We start from the raw sequence: 16333 nt of genomic DNA, 5'->3' as shown, positions 1-16333 counted from the left end.
AGTCAGATGACATAGCTTGTACACCCTGGCCATATAGGTCTGTGTTTCAGAGTATAAGTCAATTCAGAGTTTAGAAAAAAAAATTCTACCTACATTGTCCCCTAAAAAGGATATTCACTCATCAGACCAAGTTACCTGCTGAATGATACTGGACACTTTAACACATAACTATAAACGAAAATAGAATGACCAGGTTCTGTATGTATCGTCTACAATTATTAATAATACATCAGGAGGCCACAGGGACTTGTTGGCTGAAATATCTCAGTTGGGAGATCGTTAGACTGAAGAGCTTAAGGTACCTGATTCAATCCTGACTTTCAGCACAGTGCGAGGGGATCCTACATTGTTGCAAAATATTTCTTGAAATCAGCTCTAGTTTTTTTTTCTTTATTTCTCAAAATATTTTATCAACTGATCAACAACATGATAACTTCAACAAAAAGTTGTCTTTCTGTCCTCCTTCTAAACTTGCTTCCACCTCTCTTGCCATCAGCTTTGATGACGAATTTATCCCATTTTATACTTTTTTCAAAGTAAACTCTTGTCTGCATCAGCTTTCACTTCTCCTTGAACAAAGTTGTCAGTATTGAGATGACATAGCTTACCTACTCAGGCGACATACGTCTGTGTAATACAGTGCTGGTCCACTTAGAGTTTTAAAAGAAAAACGACCTAACATTTATCCCAAAAACGCTACTCGCCCATTTCACCAGTTAGCTGCTGAACAATGCAGGACACATTAAAACACAGCTCTAACCTCAGATTGAAAATCCAGGTTCTGCATCTCTGTTCTGGGATTGTTCAAAAAAAGAGGCTGAATACTATAGCTGCTGGCAGGCCGAAATAGCTCAGTTGGGAGAGCGTTAGACTAAATATCTAAAGGTCTCTGGTTCGATCCCGGGTTTCGGCACGTTTTGAACTTCTGCTTTGCATGCCACAAAGACTATTTTGAGTCAACTCATATTGACTTTGTTTATAATGATCAAAACATTTTATCAAGATAATCGACAATACAATTAATTCAACATATTATTTACTTTCTGTCTTTCTTTCAAACTTGCTTCCACCTCTCTTGTATTCAACTTTGCCTCCTTTATTTCCCAATTCTTCCTTTAATTGAAAGTAAAGCTTTGCCTGCATCAGCCTCCAGTTCCCCTTATACAAAACTGTTAGTAGTCAGATGACCTAGCTTGCCGACCCTCGCCATATAGGTCTGTGTTTCTGAGTATAAGTCCATTCATAGTTTACAAACATCATCTAACTAACTTGGCTCCTAAAAAGGAAATTCACCCATCAGAACAATTTAGCTACTGAATAATACTGGACAATTTAACACATAACTGCACATGCAGATAGAGTGACCAGGTTCTGCATTTTTCTTTAACAATTATAAAAAATACAACAGAAAGCCAAAATTGCCAGCTGGATGAAATAGCTCAGTTGGGAGAGCAGTAGACTGAAGATCTAAAGGTCCCTGGTTCAATCCCGGGTTTAGGCACATTTTGAACTTCTGCTTTGCATGCCACAAATGCTATTTGGAGTCAACCCATATTGACGTTGTTTATAATGATCAAAACCTTTTATCAAGCTGATCGATAAGACAACCATTTCAACATATTTTTTACATTCTGTCTTTCTGTCAAACTTGCTTCCACCTCTCTTGTATTCAACTTTACCTGCTTTATTTGCCAATTCTTCCTTTAATTGAAAGTAAAGCTTTGCCTACATCAGCCTCGAGTTCCCCTTATACAAAACTGTTAGTAGTCAGATGACCTAGTTTGCCTACCCTCGCCATATAGGTCTGTGTGTCTGAGTATAAGTCCATTCATAGTTTACAAACATCTTCTAACTAACTTGGCTCCTAAAAAGGAAATTCACCCATCAGACCAATTTAGCTGCTGAATAATATTGGACAATTTAACACATAACTGCACATGCAGATAGAATGACCAGGGTCTGCATTTATCTTTAACAATTATCAAAAATACAACAGAAAGCCAAAATGGCCAGCTGGATGAAATAGCTGAGTTGGGAGAGTGTTAGATTGAAAATCTAAAAGTCCCTTGTTCAATGCTGGGTTTCGGAAAAGTCTGAGAGGTTTCTTGCTTCTCACAAAATATTTTTTGGTATCAGCTCAAGTTTTTCTTTCTTTATTTATCAAAATATTTGATCAACTGATCGACAACAGGATCAATTCAACATAGAATTGTCTTTCTGTCCTCCTTCTAAATTTGCTTCCACCTCTCTTGCATTCAGCTTCGACTACAAATGTTTCCTATTTCATGCTTTTTTGTAAAGTAAACTCTTGTCTGCATCAGCTTCCACTTCTCCTTGAACACAGATTTCAGTATTCAGATGACATAGCTTACCTACTCAGGCCAAATACCTCTGTGTAATATGGTGCTAGTCCATTCAGAGTAAAAAAAAAAGCTACCTAACCTGGATCCGAAAAATGCTATTTACCTATTGCACCTGTTAACTGATGAATGATACAGGACATCTTAAAACATAGCTCTAGCATGAGGATGAGCATCTATTTTCTTGTGAAGTTTAAAAGAAAGGATGAAGACCCAAACTACCAGCAGGCCGAAATAGCTCAGTTGGGAGAGCGTTAGACTGAAGATCTAAAGGTCCCTGGTTCAATCCCGGGTTTCGGCACAATTTCAACTTCTGCTTTTCATGTCACAAAAGCTGTTTGTGTTGTTGATCAGATTGATAAAAGGTTTTGATAAAGAAGAGCGTTGATTTAACTCCAATCAATTCAACATATTATTTACTTTCCGTCTTCCTTTCAAACTTGCTTCCACCTCTCTTGTAATCAACTATGCCTCATTTATTTGCAACTTCTTGCTTTATTTTAAAGTAAAGCTTTGCCTGCATCAGCCTCCAATTCCCCTTATACAAAACTGTCAGTAGTCAGATGACATAGCTTGTACACCCTGGCCATATAGGTCTGTGTTTCAGAGTATAAGTCAATTCAGAGTTTAGAAAAAAAAATTCTACCTACCTTGTCCCCTAAAAAGGATATTCACTCATCAGACCAAGTTACCTGCTGAATGATACTGGACACTTTAACACATAACTATAAACGAAAATAGAATGACCAGGTTCTGTATGTATCGTCTACAATTATTAATAATACATCAGGAGGCCACAGGGACTTGTTGGCTGAAATATCTCAGTTGGGAGATCGTTAGACTGAAGAGCTTAAGGTACCTGATTCAATCCTGACTTTCAGCACAGTGCGAGGGGATCCTACATTCTTGCAAAATATTTCTTGAAATCAGCTCTAGTTTTTTTTTCTTTATTTCTCAAAATATTTTATCAACTGATCAACAACATGATAACTTCAACAAAAAGTTGTCTTTCTGTCCTCCTTCTAAACTTGCTTCCACCTCTCTTGCCATCAACTTTGATGACGAATTTATCCCATTTTATACTTTTTTCAAAGTAAACTCTTGTCTGCATCAGCTTTCACTTCTCCTTGAACAAAGTTGTCAGTATTGAGATGACATAGCTTTCCTACTCAGGCGACATACGTCTGTGTAATACAGTGCTGGTCCACTCAGAGTTTTAAAAGAAAAACGACCTAACATTTATCCCAAAAACGCTACTCACCCATTTCACCAGTTAGCTGCTGAACAATGCAGGACACATTAAAACACAGCTCTAACCTCAGATTGAAAATCCAGGTTCTGCATCTCTGTTCTGGGATTGTTCAAAAAAAGAGGCTGAATACTATAGCTGCTGGCAGGCCGAAATAGCTCAGTTGGGAGAGTGTTAGACTGAAGATCTAAAGGTCCCTGGTTCGATCCCGGGTTTCGGCACATTTTGAACTTCTGCTTTGCATGCCACAAAGACTATTTTGAGTCAACTCATATTGACTTTGTTTATAATGATCAAAACCTTTTATCAAGATAATCGACAATACAATTAATTCAACATATTATTTACTTTCTGTCTTTCTTTCAAACTTGCTTCCACCTCTCTTGTATTCAACTTTGCCTCCTTTATTTCCCAATTCTTCCTTTAATTGAAAGTAAAGCTTTGCCTGCATCAGCCTCCAGTTCCCCTTATACAAAACTGTTAGTAGTCAGATGACCTAGTTTGCCTACCCTCGCCACATAGGTCTGTGTGTCTGAGTATAAGTCCATTCATAGTTTACAAACATCTTCTAACTAACTTGGCTCCTAAAAAGGAAATTCACCCATCAGACCAATTTAGCTGCTGAATAACATTGGACAATTTAACACATAACTGCACATGCAGATAGAATGACCAGGGTCTGCATTTATCTTTAACAATTATCAAAAATACAACAGAAAGCCAAAATGGCCAGCTGGATGAAATAGCTGAGTTGGGAGAGTGTTAGATTGAAAATCTAAAAGTCCCTTGTTCAATGCTGGGTTTCGGAAAAGTCTGAGAGGTTTCTTGCTTCTCACAAAATATTTCTTGGTATCAGCTCAAGTTTTTCTTTCTTTATTTATCAAAATATTTGATCAACTGATCCACAACATGATCAATTCAACATAGAATTGTCTTTCTGTCCTCCTTCTAAATTTGCTTCCACCTCTCTTGCATTCAGCTTCGACTACAAATGTTTCCTATTTCATGCTTTTTTGTAAAGTAAACTCTTGTCTGCATCAGCTTCCACTTCTCCTTGAACACAGATTTCAGTATTCAGATGACATAGCTTACCTACTCAGGCCAAATACCTCTGTGTAATATGGTGCTAGTCCATTCAGAGTAAAAAACAAAAGCTACCTAACCTGGATCCGAAAAATGCTATTTACCTATTGCACCCGTTAACTGGTGAATGATACAGGACATCTTAAAACATAGCTCTAGCATGAGGTTGAGCATCTATTTTCTTGGGAAGTTTAAAAGAAAGGATGAAGACCCAAACTACCAGCAGGCCGAAATAGCTCAGTTGGGAGAGCGTTAGACTGAAGATCTAAAGGTCCCTGGTTCAATCCCGGGTTTCGGCACAATTTCAACTTCTGCTTTTCATGTCACAAAAGCTGTTTGGAGTTAAATCAACGCTCTTCTTTATCAAAACCTTTTATCAATCTGATCAACAACACAATCAATTCAACATATTATTTACTTTCTGTCTTCCTTTCAAACTTGCTTCCACCTCTCTTGTATTCAACTATGCCTCATTTATTTGCAACTTCTTGCTTTATTTTAAAGTAAAGCTTTGCCTGCATCAGCCTCCAATTCCCCTTATACAAAACTGTCAGTAGTCAGATGACATAGCTTGTACACCCTGGCCATATAGGTCTGTGTTTCAGAGTATAAGTCAATTCAGAGTTTAGAAAAAAAAATTCTACCTACCTTGTCCCCTAAAAAGGATATTCACTCATCAGACCAAGTTACCTGCTGAATGATACTGGACACTTTAACACATAACTATAAACAAAAATAGAATGACCAGGTTCTGTATGTATCGTCTACAATTATTAATAATACATCAGGAGGCCACAGGGACTTGTTGGCTGAAATATCTCAGTTGGGAGATCGTTAGACTGAAGAGCTTAAGGTACCTGATTCAATCCTGACTTTCAGCACAGTGCGAGGGGATCCTACATTCTTGCAAAATATTTCTTGAAATCAGCTCTAGTTTTTTTTTCTTTATTTCTCAAAATATTTTATCAACTGATCAACAACATGATAACTTCAACAAAAAGTTGTCTTTCTGTCCTCCTTCTAAACTTGCTTCCACCTCTCTTGCCATCAACTTTGATGACGAATTTATCCCATTTTATACTTTTTTCAAAGTAAACTCTTGTCTGCATCAGCTTTCACTTCTCCTTGAACAAAGTTGTCAGTATTGAGATGACATAGCTTACCTACTCAGGCGACATACGTCTGTGTAATACAGTGCTGGTCCACTTAGAGTTTTAAAAGAAAAACGACCTAACATTTATCCCAAAAACGCTACTCACCCTTTCACCAGTTAGCTGCTGAACAATGCAGGACACATTAAAACACAGCTCTAACCTCAGATTGAAAATCCAGGTTCTGCATCTCTGTTCTGGGATTGTTCAAAAAAAGAGGCTGAATACTATAGCTGCTGGCAGGCCGAAATAGCTCAGTTGGGAGAGCGTTAGACTGAAGATCTAAAGGTCCCTGGTTCGATCCCGGGTTTCGGCACATTTTGAACTTCTGCTTTGCATGCCACAAAGACTATTTTGAATCAACTCATATTGACTTTGTTTATAATGATCAAAACCTTTTATCAAGATAATCGACAATACAATTAATTCAACATATTATTTACTTTCTGTCTTTCTTTCAAACTTGCTTCCACCTCTCTTGTATTCAACTTTGCCTCCTTTATTTCCCAATTCTTCCTTTAATTGAAAGTAAAGCTTTGCCTGCATCAGCCTCCAGTTCCCCTTATACAAAACTGTTAGTAGTCAGATGACCTAGCTTGCCGACCCTCGCCATATAGGTCTGTGTTTCTGAGTATAAGTCCATTCATAGTTTACAAACATCATCTAACTAACTTGGCTCCTAAAAAGGAAATTCACCCATCAGACCAATTTAGCTACTGAATAATACTGGACAATTTAACACATAACTGCACATGCAGATAGAGTGACCAGGTTCTGCATTTTTCTTTAACAATTATAAAAAATACAACAGAAAGCCAAAATTGCCAGCTGGATGAAATAGCTCAGTTGGGAGAGCAGTAGACTGAAGATCTAAAGGTCCCTGGTTCAATCCCGGGTTTAGGCACATTTTGAACTTCTGCTTTGCATGCCACAAATGCTATTTGGAGTCAACTCATATTGACGTTGTTTATAATGATCAAAACCTTTTATCAAGCTGATCGATAAGACAACCATTTCAACATATTTTTTACATTCTGTCTTTCTGTCAAACTTGCTTCCACCTCTCTTGTATTCAACTTTACCTGCTTTATTTGCCAATTCTTCCTTTAATTGAAAGTAAAGCTTTGCCTGCATCAGCCTCGAGTTCCCCTTATACAAAACTGTTAGTAGTCAGATGACCTAGTTTGCCTACCCTCGCCATATAGGTCTGTGTGTCTGAGTATAAGTCCATTCATAGTTTACAAACATCTTCTAACTAACTTGGCTCCTAAAAAGGAAATTCACCCATCAGACCAATTTAGCTGCTGAATAATATTGTACAATTTAACACATAACTGCACATGCAGATAGAATGACCAGGGTCTGCATTTATCTTTAACAATTATCAAAAATACAACAGAAAGCCAAAATGGCCAGCTGGATGAAATAGCTCAGTTGGGAGAGTGTTAGATTGAAAATCTAAAAGTCCCTTGTTCAATGCTGGGTTTCGGAAAAGTCTGAGAGGTTTCTTGCTTCTCACAAAATATTTCTTGGTATCAGCTCAAGTTTTTCTTTCTTTATTTATCAAAATATTTGATCAACTGATCGACAACATGATCAATTCAACATAGAATTGTCTTTCTGTCCTCCTTCTAAATTTGCTTCCACCTCTCTTGCATTCAGCTTCGACTACAAATGTTTCCTATTTCATGCTTTTTTGTAAAGTAAACTCTTGTCTGCATCAGCTTCCACTTCTCCTTGAACACAGATTTCAGTATTCAGATGACATAGCTTACCTACTCAGGCCAAATACCTCTGTGTAATATGGTGCTAGTCCATTCAGAGTAAAAAACAAAAGCTACCTAACCTGGATCCGAAAAATGCTATTTACCTATTGCACCCGTTAAGTGATGAATGATACAGGACATCTTAAAACATAGCTCTAGCATGAGGTTGAGCATCTATTTTCTTGGGAAGTTTAAAAGAAAGGATGAAGACCCAAACTACCAGCAGGCCGAAATAGCTCAGTTGGGATAGCGTTAGACTGAAGATCAAAAGGTCCCTGGTTCAATCCCGGGTTTCGGCACAATTTCAACTTCTGCTTTTCATGTCACAAAAGCTGTTTGGAGTTAAATCAACGCTCTTCTTTATCAAAACCTTTTATCAATCTGATCAACAACACAATCAATTCAACATATTATTTACTTTCCGTCTTCCTTTCAAACTTGCTTCCACCTCTCTTGTATTCAACTATGCCTCATTTATTTGCAACTTCTTGCTTTATTTTAAAGTAAAGCTTTGCCTGCATCAGCCTCCAATTCCCCTTATACAAAACTGTCAGTAGTCAGATGACATAGCTTGTACACCCTGGCCATATAGGTCTGTGTTTCAGAGTATAAGTCAATTCAGAGTTTAGAAAAAAAAATTCTACCTACCTTGTCCCCTAAAAAGGATATTCACTCATCAGACCAAGTTACCTGCTGAATGATACTGGACACTTTAACACATAACTATAAACGAAAATAGAATGACCAGGTTCTGTATGTATCGTCTACAATTATTAATAATACATCAGGAGGCCACAGGGACTTGTTGGCTGAAATATCTCAGTTGGGAGATCGTTAGACTGAAGAGCTTAAGGTACCTGATTCAATCCTGACTTTCAGCACAGTGCGAGGGGATCCTACATTCTTGCAAAATATTTCTTGAAATCAGCTCTAGTTTTTTTTTCTTTATTTCTCAAAATATTTTATCAACTGATCAACAACATGATAACTTCAACAAAAAGTTGTCTTTCTGTCCTCCTTCTAAACTTGCTTCCACCTCTCTTGCCATCAACTTTGATGACGAATTTATCCCATTTTATACTTTTTTCAAAGTAAACTCTTGTCTGCATCAGCTTTCACTTCTCCTTGAACAAAGTTGTCAGTATTGAGATGACATAGCTTACCTACTCAGGCGACATACGTCTGTGTAATACAGTGCTGGTCCACTCAGAGTTTTAAAAGAAAAACGACCTAACATTTATCCCAAAAACGCTACTCACCCATTTCACCAGTTAGCTGCTGAACAATGCAGGACACATTAAAACACAGCTCTAACCTCAGATTGAAAATCCAGGTTCTGCATCTCTGTTCTGGGATTGTTCAAAAAAAGAGGCTGAATACTATAGCTGCTGGCAGGCCGAAATAGCTCAGTTGGGAGAGTGTTAGACTGAAGATCTAAAGGTCCCTGGTTCGATCCCGGGTTTCGGCACATTTTGAACTTCTGCTTTGCATGCCACAAAGACTATTTTGAGTCAACTCATATTGACTTTGTTTATAATGATCAAAACCTTTTATCAAGATAATCGACAATACAATTAATTCAACATATTATTTACTTTCTGTCTTTCTTTCAAACTTGCTTCCACCTCTCTTGTATTCAACTTTGCCTCCTTTATTTCCCAATTCTTCCTTTAATTGAAAGTAAAGCTTTGCCTGCATCAGCCTCCAGTTCCCCTTATACAAAACTGTTAGTAGTCAGATGACCTAGCTTGCCGACCCTCGCCATATAGGTCTGTGTTTCTGAGTATAAGTCCATTCATAGTTTACAAACATCATCTAACTAACTTGGCTCCTAAAAAGGAAATTCACCCATCAGACCAATTTAGCTACTGAATAATACTGGACAATTTAACACATAACTGCACATGCAGATAGAGTGACCAGGTTCTGCATTTATCTTTAACAATTATAAAAAATACAACAGAAAGCCAAAATTGCCAGCTGGATGAAATAGCTCAGTTGGGAGAGCAGTAGACTGAAGATCTAAAGGTCCCTGGTTCAATCCCGGGTTTAGGCACATTTTGAACTTATGCTTTGCATGCCACAAATGCTATTTGGAGTCAACTCATATTGACGTTGTTTATAATGATCAAAACCTTTTATCAAGCTGATCGAAAAGACAACCATTTCAACATATTTTTTACATTCTGTCTTTCTGTCAAACTTGCTTCCACCTCTCTTGTATTCAAATTTACCTGCTTTATTTGCCAATTCTTCCTTTAATTGAAAGTAAAGCTTTGCCTGCATCAGCCTCGAGTCCCCCTTATACAAAACTGTTAGTAGTCAGATGACCTAGTTTGCCTACCCTCGCCATATAGGTCTGTGTGTCTGAGTATAAGTCCATTCATAGTTTACAAACATCTTCTAACTAACTTGGCTCCTAAAAAGGAAATTCACCCATCAGACCAATTTAGCTGCTGAATAATATTGTACAATTTAACACATAACTGCACATGCAGATAGAATGACCAGGGTCTGCATTTATCTTTAACAATTATCAAAAATACAACAGAAAGCCAAAATGGCCAGCTGGATGAAATAGCTCAGTTGGGAGAGTGTTAGATTGAAAATCTAAAAGTCCCTTGTTCAATGCTGGGTTTCGGAAAAGTCTGAGAGGTTTCTTGCTTCTCACAAAATATTTCTTGGTATCAGCTCAAGTTTTTCTTTCTTTATTTATCAAAATATTTGATCAACTGATCGACAACATGATCAATTCAACATAGAATTGTCTTTCTGTCCTCCTTCTAAATTTGCTTCCACCTCTCTTGCATTCAGCTTCGACTACAAATGTTTCCTATTTCATGCTTTTTTGTAAAGTAAACTCTTGTCTGCATCAGCTTCCACTTCTCCTTGAACACAGATTTCAGTATTCAGATGACATAGCTTACCTACTCAGGCCAAATACCTCTGTGTAATATGGTGCTAGTCCATTCAGAGTAAAAAACAAAAGCTACCTAACCTGGATCCGAAAAATGCTATTTACCTATTGCACCGGTTAAGTGATGAATGATACAGGACATCTTAAAACATAGCTCTAGCATGAGGTTGAGCATCTATTTTCTTGGGAAGTTTAAAAGAAAGGATGAAGACCCAAACTACCAGCAGGCCGAAATAGCTCAGTTGGGAGAGCGTTAGACTGAAGGTCTAAAGGTCCCTGGTTCAATCCCGGGTTTCGGCACAATTTCAACTTCTGCTTTTCATGTCACAAAAGCTGTTTGGAGTTAAATCAACGCTCTTCTTTATCAAAACCTTTTATCAATCTGATCAACAACACAATCAATTCAACATATTATTTACTTTCCGTCTTCCTTTCAAACTTGCTTCCACCTCTCTTGTATTCAACTATGCCTCATTTATTTGCAACTTCTTGCTTTATTTTAAAGTAAAGCTTTGCCTGCATCAGCCTCCAATTCCCCTTATACAAAACTGTCAGTAGTCAGATGACATAGCTTGTACACCCTGGCCATATAGGTCTGTGTTTCAGAGTATAAGTCAATTCAGAGTTTAGAAAAAAAAATTCTACCTACCTTGTCCCCTAAAAAGGATATTCACTCATCAGACCAAGTTACCTGCTGAATGATACTGGACACTTTAACACATAACTATAAACGAAAATAGAATGACCAGGTTCTGTATGTATCGTCTACAATTATTAATAATACATCAGGAGGCCACAGGGACTTGTTGGCTGAAATATCTCAGTTGGGAGATCGTTAGACTGAAGAGCTTAAGGTACCTGATTCAATCCTGACTTTCAGCACAGTGCGAGGGGATCCTACATTCTTGCAAAATATTTCTTGAAATCAGCTCTAGTTTTTTTTTCTTTATTTCTCAAAATATTTTATCAACTGATCAACAACATGATAACTTCAACAAAAAGTTGTCTTTCTGTCCTCCTTCTAAACTTGCTTCCACCTCTCTTGCCATCAACTTTGATGACGAATTTATCCCATTTTATACTTTTTTCAAAGTAAACTCTTGTCTGCATCAGCTTTCACTTCTCCTTGAACAAAGTTGTCAGTATTGAGATGACATAGCTTACCTACTCAGGCGACATACGTCTGTGTAATACAGTGCTGGTCCACTCAGAGTTTTAAAAGAAAAACGACCTAACATTTATCCCAAAAACGCTACTCACCCATTTCACCAGTTAGCTGCTGAACAATGCAGGACACATTAAAACACAGCTCTAACCTCAGATTGAAAATCCAGGTTCTGCATCTCTGTTCTGGGATTGTTCAAAAAAAGAGGCTGAATACTATAGCTGCTGGCAGGCCGAAATAGCTCAGTTGGGAGAGTGTTAGACTGAAGATCTAAAGGTCCCTGGTTCGATCCCGGGTTTCGGCACATTTTGAACTTCTGCTTTGCATGCCACAAAGACTATTTTGAGTCAACTCATATTGACTTTGTTTATAATGATCAAAACCTTTTATCAAGATAATCGACAATACAATTAATTCAACATATTATTTACTTTCTGTCTTTCTTTCAAACTTGCTTCCACCTCTCTTGTATTCAACTTTGCCTCCTTTATTTCCCAATTCTTCCTTTAATTGAAAGTAAAGCTTTGCCTGCATCAGCCTCCAGTTCCCCTTATACAAAACTGTTAGTAGTCAGATGACCTAGCTTGCCGACCCTCGCCATATAGGTCTGTGTTTCTGAGTATAAGTCCATTCATAGTTTACAAACATCATCTAACTAACTTGGCTCCTAAAAAGGAAATTCACCCATCAGACCAATTTAGCTACTGAATAATACTGGACAATTTAACACATAACTGCACATGCAGATAGAGTGACCAGGTTCTGCATTTATCTTTAACAATTATAAAAAATACAACAGAAAGCCAAAATTGCCAGCTGGATGAAATAGCTCAGTTGGGAGAGCAGTAGACTGAAGATCTAAAGGTCCCTGGTTCAATCCCGGGTTTAGGCACATTTTGAACTTATGCTTTGCATGCCACAAATGCTATTTGGAGTCAACTCATATTGACGTTGTTTATAATGATCAAAACCTTTTATCAAGCTGATCGAAAAGACAACCATTTCAACATATTTTTTACATTCTGTCTTTCTGTCAAACTTGCTTCCACCTCTCTTGTATTCAAATTTACCTGCTTTATTTGCCAATTCTTCCTTTAATTGAAAGTAAAGCTTTGCCTGCATCAGCCTCGAGTTCCCCTTATACAAAACTGTTAGTAGTCAGATGACCTAGTTTGCCTACCCTCGCCACATAGGTCTGTGTGTCTGAGTATAAGTCCATTCATAGTTTACAAACATCTTCTAACTAACTTGGCTCCTAAAAAGGAAATTCACCCATCAGACCAATTTAGCTGCTGAATAACATTGGACAATTTAACACATAACTGCACATGCAGATAGAATGACCAGGGTCTGCATTTATCTTTAACAATTATCAAAAATACAACAGAAAGCCAAAATGGCCAGCTGGATGAAATAGCTGAGTTGGGAGAGTGTTAGATTGAAAATCTAAAAGTCCCTTGTTCAATGCTGGGTTTCGGAAAAGTCTGAGAGGTTTCTTGCTTCTCACAAAATATTTCTTGGTATCAGCTCAAGTTTTTCTTTCTTTATTTATCAAAATATTTGATCAACTGATCGACAACATGATCAATTCAACATAGAATTGTCTTTCTGTCCTCCTTCTAAATTTGCTTCCACCTCTCTTGCATTCAGCTTCGACTACAAATGTTTCCTATTTCATGCTTTTTTGTAAAGTAAACTCTTGTCTGCATCAGCTTCCACTTCTCCTTGAACACAGATTTCAGTATTCAGATGACATAGCTTACCTACTCAGGCCAAATACCTCTGTGTAATATGGTGCTAGTCCATTCAGAGTAAAAAAAAAAGCTACCTAACCTGGATCCGAAAAATGCTATTTACCTATTGCACCCGTTAACTGATGAATGATACAGGACATCTTAAAACATAGCTCTAGCATGAGGTTGAGCATCTATTTTCTTGGGAAGTTTAAAAGAAAGGATGAAGACCCAAACTACCAGCAGGCCGAAATAGCTCAGTTGGGAGAGCGTTAGACTGAAGATCTAAAGGTCCCTGGTTCTATCCCGGGTTTCGGCACAATTTCAACTTCTGCTTTTCATGTCACAAAAGCTGTTTGTGTTGTTGATCAGATTGATAAAAGGTTTTGATAAAGAAGAGCGTTGATTTAACTCCAATCAATTCAACATATTATTTACTTTCTGTCTTCCTTTCAAACTTGCTTCCACCTCTCTTGTATTCAACTATGCCTCATTTATTTGCAACTTCTTGCTTTATTTTAAAGTAAAGCTTTGCCTGCATCAGCCTCCAATTCCCCTTATACAAAACTGTCAGTAGTCAGATGACATAGCTTGTACACCCTGGCCATATAGGTCTGTGTTTCAGAGTATAAGTCAATTCAGAGTTTAGAAAAAAAAATTCTACCTACATTGTCCCCTAAAAAGGATATTCACTCATCAGACCAAGTTACCTGCTGAATGATACTGGACACTTTAACACATAACTATAAACGAAAATAGAATGACCAGGTTCTGTATGTATCGTCTACAATTATTAATAATACATCAGGAGGCCACAGGGACTTGTTGGCTGAAATATCTCAGTTGGGAGATCGTTAGACTGAAGAGCTTAAGGTACCTGATTCAATCCTGACTTTCAGCACAGTGCGAGGGGATCCTACATTGTTGCAAAATATTTCTTGAAATCAGCTCTAGTTTTTTTTTCTTTATTTCTCAAAATATTTTATCAACTGATCAACAACATGATAACTTCAACAAAAAGTTGTCTTTCTGTCCTCCTTCTAAACTTGCTTCCACCTCTCTTGCCATCAGCTTTGATGACGAATTTATCCCATTTTATACTTTTTTCAAAGTAAACTCTTGTCTGCATCAGCTTTCACTTCTCCTTGAACAAAGTTGTCAGTATTGAGATGACATAGCTTACCTACTCAGGCGACATACGTCTGTGTAATACAGTGCTGGTCCACTTAGAGTTTTAAAAGAAAAACGACCTAACATTTATCCCAAAAACGCTACTCGCCCATTTCACCAGTTAGCTGCTGAACAATGCAGGACACATTAAAACACAGCTCTAACCTCAGTTTGAAAATCCAGGTTCTGCATCTCTGTTCTGGGATTGTTCAAAAAAAGAGGCTGAATACTATAGCTGCTGGCAGGCCGAAATAGCTCAGTTGGGAGAGCGTTAGACTAAATATCTAAAGGTCCCTGGTTCGATCCCGGGTTTCGGCACGTTTTGAACTTCTGCTTTGCATGCCACAAAGACTATTTTGAGTCAACTCATATTGACTTTGTTTATAATGATCAAAACATTTTATCAAGATAATCGACAATACAATTAATTCAACATATTATTTACTTTCTGTCTTTCTTTCAAACTTGCTTCCACCTCTCTTGTATTCAACTTTGCCTCCTTTATTTCCCAATTCTTCCTTTAATTGAAAGTAAAGCTTTGCCTGCATCAGCCTCCAGTTCCCCTTATACAAAACTGTTAGTAGTCAGATGACCTAGCTTGCCGACCCTCGCCATATAGGTCTGTGTTTCTGAGTATAAGTCCATTCATAGTTTACAAACATCATCTAACTAACTTGGCTCCTAAAAAGGAAATTCACCCATCAGAACAATTTAGCTACTGAATAATACTGGACAATTTAACACATAACTGCACATGCAGATAGAGTGACCAGGTTCTGCATTTTTCTTTAACAATTATAAAAAATACAACAGAATGCCAAAATTGCCAGCTGGATGAAATAGCTCAGTTGGGAGAGCAGTAGACTGAAGATCTAAAGGTCCCTGGTTCAATCCCGGGTTTAGGCACATTTTGAACTTCTGCTTTGCATGCCACAAATGCTATTTGGAGTCAACCCATATTGACGTTGTTTATAATGATCAAAACCTTTTATCAAGCTGATCGATAAGACAACCATTTCAACATATTTTTTACATTCTGTCTTTCTGTCAAACTTGCTTCCACCTCTCTTGTATTCAACTTTACCTGCTTTATTTGCCAATTCTTCCTTTAATTGAAAGTAAAGCTTTGCCTACATCAGCCTCGAGTTCCCCTTATACAAAACTGTTAGTAGTCAGATGACCTAGTTTGCCTACCCTCGCCATATAGGTCTGTGTGTCTGAGTATAAGTCCATTCATAGTTTACAAACATCTTCTAACTAACTTGGCTCCTAAAAAGGAAATTCACCCATCAGACCAATTTAGCTGCTGAATAATATTGGACAATTTAACACATAACTGCACATGCAGATAGAATGACCAGGGTCTGCATTTATCTTTAACAATTATCAAAAATACAACAGAAAGCCAAAATGGCCAGCTGGATGAAATAGCTGAGTTGGGAGAGTGTTAGATTGAAAATCTAAAAGTCCCTTGTTCAATGCTGGGTTTCGGAAAAGTCTGAGAGGTTTCTTGCTTCTCACAAAATATTTTTTGGTATCAGCTCAAGTTTTTCTTTCTTTATTTATCAAAATATTTGATCAACTGATCGACAACAGGATCAATTCAACATAGAATTGTCTTTCTGTCCTCCTTCTAAATTTGCTTCCACCTCTCTTGCATTCAGCTTCGACTACAAATGTTTCCTATTTCATGCTTTTTTGTAAAGTAAACTCTTGTCTGCATCAGCTTCCACTTCTCC

General features: G+C 37.6%; 8 non-coding genes across 8 annotated transcripts; all 8 read left to right on the top strand.

Moving 5' to 3' along the window:
• The first annotated feature begins 840 nt into the window (after window positions 1-840).
• Window positions 841-913, top strand: TRNAF-AAA (transfer RNA phenylalanine (anticodon AAA)). The gene has a single exon. It is a non-coding gene; the product is annotated as a tRNA-Phe (tRNA).
• A 1675-nt stretch (window positions 914-2588) lies between these two features.
• Window positions 2589-2661, top strand: TRNAF-GAA (transfer RNA phenylalanine (anticodon GAA)). Its single transcript has one exon. It is a non-coding gene; the product is annotated as a tRNA-Phe (tRNA).
• Window positions 2662-3757: 1096 nt separating this feature from the next.
• On the top strand, window positions 3758-3830 carry TRNAF-GAA (transfer RNA phenylalanine (anticodon GAA)). Its single transcript has one exon. It is a non-coding gene; the product is annotated as a tRNA-Phe (tRNA).
• A 1088-nt stretch (window positions 3831-4918) lies between these two features.
• Window positions 4919-4991, top strand: TRNAF-GAA (transfer RNA phenylalanine (anticodon GAA)). Its single transcript has one exon. It is a non-coding gene; the product is annotated as a tRNA-Phe (tRNA).
• A 1095-nt stretch (window positions 4992-6086) lies between these two features.
• On the top strand, window positions 6087-6159 carry TRNAF-GAA (transfer RNA phenylalanine (anticodon GAA)). Its single transcript has one exon. It is a non-coding gene; the product is annotated as a tRNA-Phe (tRNA).
• Window positions 6160-9004: 2845 nt separating this feature from the next.
• TRNAF-GAA (transfer RNA phenylalanine (anticodon GAA)) lies at window positions 9005-9077 on the top strand. The gene has a single exon. It is a non-coding gene; the product is annotated as a tRNA-Phe (tRNA).
• Window positions 9078-11922: 2845 nt separating this feature from the next.
• Window positions 11923-11995, top strand: TRNAF-GAA (transfer RNA phenylalanine (anticodon GAA)). The gene has a single exon. It is a non-coding gene; the product is annotated as a tRNA-Phe (tRNA).
• Window positions 11996-14839: 2844 nt separating this feature from the next.
• TRNAF-AAA (transfer RNA phenylalanine (anticodon AAA)) lies at window positions 14840-14912 on the top strand. The gene has a single exon. It is a non-coding gene; the product is annotated as a tRNA-Phe (tRNA).
• Window positions 14913-16333: the final 1421 nt, after the last annotated feature.

The sequence above is a fragment of the Triturus cristatus genome, chromosome 8, assembly GCF_964204655.1.
Source record: "Triturus cristatus chromosome 8, aTriCri1.1, whole genome shotgun sequence".
NCBI lineage: Eukaryota > Metazoa > Chordata > Amphibia > Caudata > Salamandridae > Triturus > Triturus cristatus.
The sequence above is the reverse complement of the archived record's forward strand: the minus strand, read 5'-3'. Positions and strand labels throughout refer to the sequence as shown.